We start from the raw sequence: 10900 nt of genomic DNA on the forward strand, positions 1-10900 counted from the left end.
TTGATACTGATTCATAACTACACTATAAATGATTTCCTAGAGTATAAATCTTTCCAGGGTCAGATAGTCTCACCTTTCTTCTGAGAAATAGCTAGTTGTTTTGTTCAGACTTTTTGGTGAACAGCCTAACTATTAGCACAAAGAAGTTTCATTTTTAAGATAATACAGAGATAACGAGCAAACAAGCAAAAGAAAAGGAAAAAAAAACACTCCCTTAGAATACATTCTCACTCAGAGTAACCCTTTAAGACAAAGTAGATTTACTCCTTTGGGTTTCTGAGAGTGTCAATCTTTAGGGGACAGAAAGCCTCATCTTTCTCTTTATGAAGTGCCTGGTGGGTAGTAGCCTATTTTGTAATCCTCTGCATCACCAGAGCACCTTTTAAGATAATAGACGTTCCAAATTCTTCTGCAAATATTGGTATTTTTATGATTTTAATTGACAAATTAATTGTGAGATGCTTATGATAATGCAACAAAGATCGATTAAGATATCATTGACAGAAATTAAGATGGGGAGAACATGCAGCTTTATATTATTAAGATGATTGTAAATCTAGGATAAATAAGCATATATTAATGTAGTATTGTCATTGATAGTAAAGAGTTTGAGAGAACAACTCAGGATCAACTCAGAAATAATGGGAGCAGCTCAGGATACAGTTCTTTTTTTTTTTTTCAAGTTTCACATGTTTATTATTCAGTGTAAACCCCAACACGACACTCCAACATGATTTCGTGCATTTAGGAGATAACCATATCCTGGTCACTTGGAAAATTGTGTGGATAACTTCTGGAAGACCTTCATTCTCAGCAGCTTTAGGGGAAACTTCTCATTTAGAAGTCAGGGCCTTCTTTCTTCAGCTTGCTGTAATCTGTATTCACAGCAAAGAACTTATATTGGTCATTGGAACCAAGTTTATTCCATGGTTCTGGGTTGTTCTTTCTGTCCCAACTGACATCTGGATTAAACAATGCCAGACGCATGATATACAGTCCAGCTCCAGTACCTCCAGCTCCGATAAACACGAAGAGAGGGATCAAACTCGGGTGCTTCTTGGCCTGACCCAGGATCTGGCGCAGCATGTTTGCGGCTTTGGCCTTGGGTCCGGAAGGAAAAACAAATTTGGCAGACCCAGGAGCTAGGACTCCGCATGCTGATTTTGCGGGCGCCCCCAGGATACAGTTCTTAATCAGCTATCTTCCTCTCATTTTCTACCGGACTTACTTGAGGCCTCTTTGGACAGGTGTTACAACTCCTAGCTCTTTGGATTAGCAAACTCCACCAGTCTTCTTGCAGCGGTCTCCTCATTCATACTGCTTCACTCTGCTATCACTCTTGATACTGTTTTACCTTTTCTCCCTGTCTTCTGTGTTATAGGTGCCTTTATCTGTGTGTGTGTCAGCCTTTAAAGACTGGAGGCATGACAAAATTAACCCCTGCTCTCATTAGGATTCCATGTACCTTATTTGTATTTACAACAAGCAGTCCAATCCAATGGTAGAAAAAAAGCACCTTATTTGCCTAAACAAACAAACAAAAAAACCTCACTGCCATTGAGTCAATTACAACTCATACTGACCCAATAGCACAAAATATAACCGCCTCTGTGGGTTTCTGACATTATAATTCTTTATGGGAATAGAAAACCTCATCTTTCTTTCATGGTGCTTCTGATGATTTTGAACTGCTGGTATTGCAGTAGCAACCAAACATGTAGCCACATAGTCCCAATAAATTATTGTGTGAGAATCAAAGTCTATGGCTGGAAGGCTCATTTTATGTAAATCTTTAAACGTCAAATGGAAATAACTAAAATTAAATAAAATTAAATATGAAAGACTGAGCACAAAAAGATTTCTTTAGCTTTGCTTTCTGCTTACAAATTTAAATTCCTTTTATTAGGGAGCCCAAATAAAATTTTTTTCTTGTTGTTGTTCTCAGAAGAGACTATTATAAAGCATGATACTGGAAATAACAGTTATTGTATTCCATATAGTAATTTAAAATAATTATCTTCAAAAGAACAAATAACTCTTACTATATATCTATAGATAATTCAACATATCAAAGACAAGTTTTGTTGATAGATCTTAGTTAAATGCAGTTTTTGCAAAGAACAACTCTTACTAAATGAATAAAAGCAATTAAGTGATTTTACATACCTTTATATTTTGTACAAGTGCAATAAAATCATAGTCATTTAATGTTTCTCACATAAAGTTAAATGTCAGCCATAATTAAGTTTTCATTGTACTTTATTTTCTCTTACTATAGGACCATTTGAGATTTGTCTTGTTACAATCATTTTCCTTTTTCCCACAAAGAACATATACTCATTCATTATCCTACAAAGCATCTAGGAATTAGCAGACACATGAATGATACCTTTTAAATTTAAATAGGATGAAATTTCACAATTTTCAAACTGAAGTATTCTGAAATGAACAAAATGCCAACATGAGATGTTAATTCAAATGAAACATGAAAATAATCAGAGCAAAATTGAGTCTGTTAAAATTAAAATGCCGGACTTTACTAAGGAAAAAATGGTCATGAACAATCAGAGTCTATTGAGATTTCACTAAAATGCTCCAGCAATAGAACTTTGTTAGGACTTATGTACAGAAAATCCAGGAACTTATATGGAGAACTTACATTTCACTGGTATTTGAAAAAACCCGGTTTTACATTCATTAGATAGTCATGAGATCCATTAAGCAGAGTATTGTTAATCATAAAGTCTGTGTCAGCTAACATATTCTAATATGTGGCTATGAGGGGACATCTGATTAAGTACTGTTTCTGGCAAAGGGGTGAAGAGGGCTGGGATGGGGACAGAGAGGCACTGATGCCAAGGGCTCAATAAAGAGTAAATGTCTAGAAATAAATGATGGCAACATATGGATGACTATGCTTGATACAATTGATGTATGGATTGCCACAAGAGTTGTAAAAGCCCCCAATAAAATGATCTTTAAAATTTTTTTTTAATAAGGAAGAGAAGGCAGAGGAGAGAGCACAGGATCCTGAAGCATTCTAGCTAGTTGACATTTGAGAGTTAGCTCACAATGAGTAGTTAACTGCAAGGGAGCTCAGTCATCACCTGGATAGAGGTTTCTCCTTTGTTGAGCTTTTAGATTTGGAGGATTGTTCAAATTCACTCCTTCTGAGCAAGTATTTATATAGAAACTCCCTGATTAGTTTTATAAGAATGCCTCCCACTTGGACTTATTATCCTGTGTTTATTAGAGGGCTGCCTGTGCAAAAGAGGTTTTTACACCATTGCTGCTCTACATGAAGTGTGGCTGGAGATGATCTCCTCCATCTTCATCATGCTGTAACTTGGACTTCAGCTTCTATAATCTCTCAGAAGGCGATCTAAAAGTAGAATCAATTTACTAAGAATATTTGGCAGAACAAGAATTAACTAAACTGAATAAGCAATCTACTCTCTAAAGAATGCCTGTTTCTTTAGAAAGCATATTTTCCTAAGCAAGTATGTTGCACTGTGAATACCAGAAGTTGGTAAAAATTTCATAAATTTTTTGATTAATAATGTGACAATTATTGTAATAATTCAGAGACATTCTAGTTTGTAAAACTGAATATAGCTAAAATCCAATTCTAGCAGATAGCTCACAAGAAGTATCAAGAAACCAGAGTTTGGCTGCAATGAAAGGATAGTGCTGGGTCCCTTGGGCATATGTGTGACTGGTCAACCAGCACAAGGGTAAAACTTCTCTGTAGCTTTTACTAAAAAAAAAAAAAAATCAAGCTTAACTCTACATCATTGAATCATAGATTTGAAACATGAATCCTGGGGGTTATTAATAATTCTTTTTAAAGAAAATATTCAGTAGAATCAGGTACAGAGCTATAGGGAAACACAGGCATAGCTAAAGGGTCAGAATTAGTCTGTCCATTTGGGGGACTTGATTGAAAATCAAGGTACTAAATACATTATTATACGAGGCATCAATGAGAGTCATGACATACAGCAAAAGACTATTTAAGAATATTAACTAATATAAATATAGTTAGGGAAAAATATGAAACTTTATATATGGTAACATAAATTCTTTGTCATGGATTGAATTGTGTCCTCCCCCAAAATATGTCATCTTGTCATCATGACTGGTCCATGATTCTCTGTGATTTGGTAGCTATATTATAATATAATGTGGCATTCATGACTCGAAGGGAATAAACTTTTCAGTCCCTTCATTTACCGATTCAACAGGACTCAAAAGGAAAAGAAACAGCGTTGAACACCCATTAATAATAGGCAAGAGACAAGTGCAAAGCATGACTTGAGTGGAATGAGAAGTAGACAAAAATGAAATCGAGTATACAACATTAGATATCCAAAATTATTTGGCCTACCACTCATTTTTAGAAAAATACATTACATAGCAGCCCCTTTTCAATTAAAACTCTTTGCATGATAGCTCATAACCGAGACTAAAGTGTTAGTGTCTGCCTGTGAAGGCCCCCACTGTATCATTCCCACAGGGCATAGTATCACTCACTTCCAGGAAGCACTCCTAGCCATGAGTGACCTGAACTGAACCATACTTGTCATTCTGAATTGAACAATGATATAATCTAATATGCACGGGATGACTAATCAAATAGTAATGGTGTTGCATTTATTACCAAAAAGAACATTTTAAGATTTATTCTGAAGTACAACGCTGTCAGTGATAGCATGATATGCATATGCTTACAAAGAAGACTAGTAAATAAGACTATAATTTGAATTTAAGTGTGAATCATTAATGCAAAAGAAAAGATCAAATTGAATATCAGAAGAGACTCTGCAAGTTGTTTGTGGATGTGTTGCTCATGCTGTTAGGAGATGCTGAGTCCGTTCCAACTCAGTTGTGAGCCATCCTCCCAATGGAGATCCTCCCTGCAGTGACTGTTTCAACCAGCAGTCTTCTTTTTCTTTCTGACCCTCGACTTTACCAAGTGTAATTTCCTTCTCCCAGGGCTGGTCACCGCTGATAACATATTCAAAACGGGTGAGCTCAAGGATCACCCTTTCTGTACTTCCTCCATTTTAGGATTGGCCATTCCTCAAAATCGTCAGTGCTAGATTCAGCATTCTGTGCCAACACTACAATTTAAAGGAATTAATTATTTTTGGTTGTACTTATTCACTGTCCAGCTTTTCACATCCACATCAGGTGAATGAGAAGACCTTGGTTTGTCTTCAAAGTGGTATTGAACACTTTTTGCAATTTAACACTTTAAGTGGTCTTTTGACCCAAAGATGAAACCTTGCTTTTGGTCAAAGCAGCTGAGTAAATACTGCACGAGGAAATGTCCATCAGAATAGCGCAGTGCCTGCAGCAATGGGCTCAAGCACGACAACTGTATGGATGTCACAACACTAGCCAGTGTCTTCCTCTGTTGTGCAGACTGTCACTGTGAGTTCAGAGCCAATTGCTTGACACCTAACACCAACAACGTATCTATGGGGTTTCCAACCCCTTTGATTATAGAAGCAATAGTCCTGAGACAGGTAGTGTAACTAACAATTAGCTACAGGTCAAACTGCAGATTATAACAGCCCACTAATCTCTTATGCAACATATGTTTCTGGGCTAAGTGTGTAAAGTGTTTCCTGAGTCTCCATGTATGGAAAGGAACAAATCTAAGTGATATTTAGAAAAGCCTGGTACAAGCATATGTTCTAGCATTTCTCTTCATTTGGTTAGTTTCTTTATTCTCTGGTGTAATTAGAAAGATTTATAAACTCTAATTTATATATGGTTTGAGTCTATAAGGAGAAATTATTAATCCAAGCTCTATAGTAGCTGCACGTACCAGAAACACACAAAAGTATTTCTTAGTTTTGGGGATAGTTAAAGAAGAAATAGTTCCTTTCAACTTAGGATCAATAAAAATGTCTCCTTGAAAAATTAAAGGACCAAAACTTTAAACAAAGGACTGGGTTTGTTCTAGGGTTCTTTTAAGAAACTGTATGCCCTTGACAATTAAGACTTAACAAGATTGCACTCTTTAGCCTGTTGGGAGGCAGAGCTAATACATCAACTGTTACAGCATCGTGGGCTTGCTTGAACATGAATGATACAAAGTCTGTTTCAGGGTGTATGTAAGACTTTGAGAAGGTTTAAGGGGATGATGATCTCCATCTCAAGATAACAAATATCTGACATTGCAATTTCTTAGCATTTTAGTTACTTTTGAGACACTGACCTTCAGGAAAGCACTTTGCTTTCCCTTCAAATTCACGAAGACTCCATATAACAATTTAAATAGCTATGCCATTGTTCATACTTTTTTTTTCTAATACCCTTCACATAAATTCAATTTAACTAGTTCTAAAGAACTACTGGCAAGCTACATGTATTCCAAACTGTCCTCGGAGAAGGAATGCCAAACATCCAGGTGCAAACAGCTGGCAGAGCCCTAGTGCTTGTCTATATAGTGAGTAGGAATGACTGAACTTTGCATTGACCCAAGGTATGGTATAGGATTTCTAATTTTCAAAGAAAGTTTGAATTTTTTCAAAACTTGAGCCTCTCAGAATCAGTAAAATTTTGTAAAGAACGTACCACTCTCTTTAGAGAGTATACTGCTTACACTGATATGTGTCTGAAGGTTACAGAACCATTGTTGTGTGCCGATTGATTCTGCTCTGTCCTCCTCACTGGTTTATCCTGTCATGAGAGGGATTAGCTTCTTCTGTGGCCAACATCTGCTCTATTAACTTTTAACCATCCAACCTGAATCCCTGATTTCTTGTGGATTAATTAAGGAGCTGGAGATTCCACAAAGACAAAAGTTCTAGGACAATACTTTGTGAAAAACCAGAACTTCTACGCCCTATAAATCAAAATACAAAACAAAACAAACTCACTGCCATCGAGTCAATGCTGACTCACATATCCCTCCTGTGGTTTTCTGAGACTGTATCTGTAGATGAGAGTAGAAAGTCCGATCTTTCTCCTGTGGAGCCGCAGGTGGTTGGGAACTGCCTACATGCTGATTGCAGCCCAACATGTAACCACACCACCAGGGCTCCTAGAAATGGTTAATTCGTTCAAGATCAGAATAAAAATAGACAAGATTAAATAAAACAGATGAGGACAGAATTACATCATAAGTTTCGAAATATTTGATGAGCTCAATACCAGAAAGTTAAAATTTGAGTGGTTGTTTAGCTGATGGTGACACTTGAGGAACTGGCAACGGGTGAGCTCCAGCAGCCCTGTGGCTACCAAAAGCTGGCCCTTGAGTCCCGAGGGCCCACTGTAGGAAATGCTCCTTCAGATTTATTACTGACACGAAGAACCTCCAAACAGCTGTTCAAATTAGAACAACGATATACGTGAAAAATGCATGGCTTGTCGCAGGCAGTATCTAGTCCAGATTCAACAAAAGGAATGTTAAACTATTGCTTAAATACAAAACATTCTGGTCTTACAAGAAGAAATAATGATTGGCTGGCATATACAAGATCACATTTTAAGAGTCACTAGACAATTACGAGATCCCTTAAGCCAGTGGTCCTCAACCTTCCTAATTTTCCTTCCTTTAATACAGTTCCTCATGTTGTGGTGACCCCCAACCATAAAATTATTTTCATTGCTACTTCATCACTGTCATTTTGCTACTGTCATAAATAGGGTGATCTCTGTGAAAGGGTCATTCGACCCCCAAAGGGGTCATGACACACAGGTTGAGAACCACTGCCTTAAGCTCTTTTTGGTTAATCATAAGGTTTGAGTCAGTTACCAAAAAAATAAACTCAATGCCATCAAGTTGATTCCTCCTCACAGTGATCCTCTAGGACAGAGAAGAACTTCCCCTGTGGGTTTCTGAAACTGTAATGCTTTATGAGAGTAGAAAGCCTCAACTTTCTCCCTTGAATCAGTTAACATCTTCTTAGTCTATAGTCATTTCAAAGCTAACCTACAGAAATATTCCTCCAGGACCATGCTGCCAGAGCATGAAAGGGAAGAAAGGGGAATCCTCAGTTTACAGCAAGCATTATTACTGAGCTTGGGGAATTAGCTCAAACTGAGCAGTATAAGACAAAATGCACTCCAGCCTCTATCATGACTAGAAGCTTCTCCATGTATCAAGCACCCAGATTTTGTGAGTTCCTTGGCAAAAGGAAATAACAGGCATGAATATTAAAGAGAAAATAAATCTGAAAATAAATTCATGTACTTTACTCACCTAAGATAAAAGTATTAAAAGATTTAATAGCATGTAGATTGAAAATTTCTCATGCAAGTCAAGACAAACTAATTTATCATGTTTTTAACAGAATTAATATTTCCTTTATTCTTGAGTTTCCTGTCTAAGACAAATGACTTGTGCTGAGAAAGACTATATTAACTGACCAAAAATTGCATAAAATATGTCTCCAAATACATCATTTTATGCATTTGTGCATTGAAACATTTTAGTATAAAGGTTGAAATATCATTCAAATTTAGGAAATCAAACTAGCTGATTTTAAACTTTACTATAAAGTTACAGTAGTCAAGATAGTATGGTATTAAAGAAATAGTACATTAAAATTTCAACAACAGACTGAAAGCGAGTCTAGAGCTATGTGTGTGTGTATGCATACATGTATGACGGGTTTGCAAAAGTTCATGTAAAAAGTCAATTATCCTTTCATTCAATTTTTTTCACAATCTTTGAGAATCTCTCTCATAAACACACACATACACACACACCCACCTGAGCAAAATATTGCTACAAAATATAGAAAAACTTTTAAACATAAAGATCAAAATGTGAATCTATTTTTCCTTAACATATCCTCCATCTGGGTCTTTACAGTTCTGAAGGTGGTGTTTTTGACTCTCTAATCATTTCCTGAAAAATAATGTGCATTTCAATTTATGTGATGACAGACAGACAAGTGGTTAAACACTTGTCTGCTAATTGATCAATACCTGATAATGTTTTTATCATATTTTTTTCTTCTGATGTACTAATTGTTTGATAAGGAAGTTATAGTCTGGTCCCATTTACTTGGTTATGAATAGAATTGAAAGTCCTGTATGAATGTTAATATATGGGTAATATGAATTTTCATTAATCACTGACATTAATTAATTAATTGATTAATGTGATCAATAAAATAGTTTTATTATGTTGCCAAACATGTAGAATATGTCTGCTTTTGCTTGCTAATGTGATGTAGGGCCTCTGTCATTTACATGTAATACAGGCTTTGATTAAAAACCCTTTTTATATGATATAATAACAGTATTTATGTCATTAAGTGTTGTACATCTTAAACTCTATTGGTAGTCACAGAAAGGACTGATTATACCTTAAGCTTAACAGATAAAGTACAGCTTTAATTAAGCCTTGGATGATGGATAATACATGAGTTCATAGCTATGAGGGGCCATCTGGATGAGAGAAACACAGAAGATGATAAACATAGTCTTTTCCTGAACATAAAATGAGAGGGTAGGGAGTGTGGTAGACACCCTCAGAAGACTAGCTTGTCAGAGAAAGCATTATTACTTTTAGGAAAAATCAGAAATGAAAAACTATTAGAGATTCAACTATTAGAGTTACTTGTGTACCTTTGATGTGCAACCATATGTAGAGGTTACTTACATTCCCTGAATGTCTAGGTCCTAATCTACATTTTCTTCCATTGTAAAAACAAACAAGCATATTTACAGTAGGCAATATTATGTACAACCTCCTCATCGACACCCACATACAATTTAAAAATGCAACTATTTCATTCTTACTCTAAAATACACTAAGAAATTAAGACCAACATAAAATATTGCTATTATATACTCTTTCATGCTTTCCTTTAATTCTTTACATATATGAAAATAATATTACTTGTTTATTTTATATTATATTCATTAATTTATTATAACTTATTATATTAACATAAACTTACATATCATTATTTTTTATACTTCCCTATTCAGCCTTAATATTGAGTAACTAGAAAGCAAGGAAAATAGACCTTAAAATGATGTTCGGTTCTCTCATTTCAGTATTTTTTTATGATGAACCTACTACAAGATAAAAATTATCTACGTGTCTCTCAAAGTTGCCTGTAACAAGAAAGATTGTAATAGCAATAAATGTGAGGTTGAAAAGATAACAGATTGCAGACAGTCATTGACATTCACTGCTAGACGCTTCCTTTTCCCTTTCTGCTAACAAAAATCTGCTGTGTTAATGTAGTTATTCAAATGCTCTCAGTGCTCCCATCACACCTGGCTCAAGTCACCTGAAAATCCAAAATGAGTTTTAAGGGAATGAGAAGGTGAGTGAAACTGGTGGATGGAATTACTGCAGTTCTAATCCATGTACTAATGTTTTCTGAACAGATGCATTTAATTTTAAGAGATACCATAACATGTTTAATGTTACTCCTTCCTGCTTTTCTTACATAGAGCTTTAAAAATATTCAGTGAGAAATTTCAACTTTCGAGTTTTTCTGAGAAATAATATTCTTAGCCATCGGGATGAAACCTCGAACACAAGAAACCAGCCATTCTATGCAATGAGGTCTGGGAGCATAGTGGATTATGTGCTGGGTCAAGTTTGAAATTTGAACATACCAGAGAATCTGTGAGACACAGGAGGTTTTCTGCTCCTGTAAAGACTTACAGCTTCAGACACCAAACAGGGGAGTTGTAGTCTGTGTCCTATGACTCAAAATTTGACTCAGTGGTAGTGAGATCAGTGTTTGAGCTTACTGTTCTGTGTAGGGCTATTGGATAAGAAAGAATGGAAAGCCGGAATCATAAAAGTGAATAAAAATGTAGGAATACTGAAGCTGGAGTCACAAGTGGTGAGTTGGTTTTGAAATAACAACATAATAGCATTGTGAGATATTTTAATGTAATGTTTTATGTT

The 10900-nt window shown here is 35.7% G+C and overlaps 1 pseudogene; it reads right to left on the bottom strand.

Moving 5' to 3' along the window:
* Positions 1 to 663: 663 nt before the first annotated feature.
* On the bottom strand, positions 664 to 1090 carry LOC142452920 (cytochrome c oxidase subunit NDUFA4 pseudogene; annotated as a pseudogene).
* Between the last annotated feature and the right edge of the window lie 9810 nt (positions 1091 to 10900).

The sequence above is a fragment of the Tenrec ecaudatus genome, chromosome 7 (assembly GCF_050624435.1).
Source record: "Tenrec ecaudatus isolate mTenEca1 chromosome 7, mTenEca1.hap1, whole genome shotgun sequence".
In the NCBI taxonomy this organism is placed as follows: domain Eukaryota; kingdom Metazoa; phylum Chordata; class Mammalia; order Afrosoricida; family Tenrecidae; genus Tenrec; species Tenrec ecaudatus.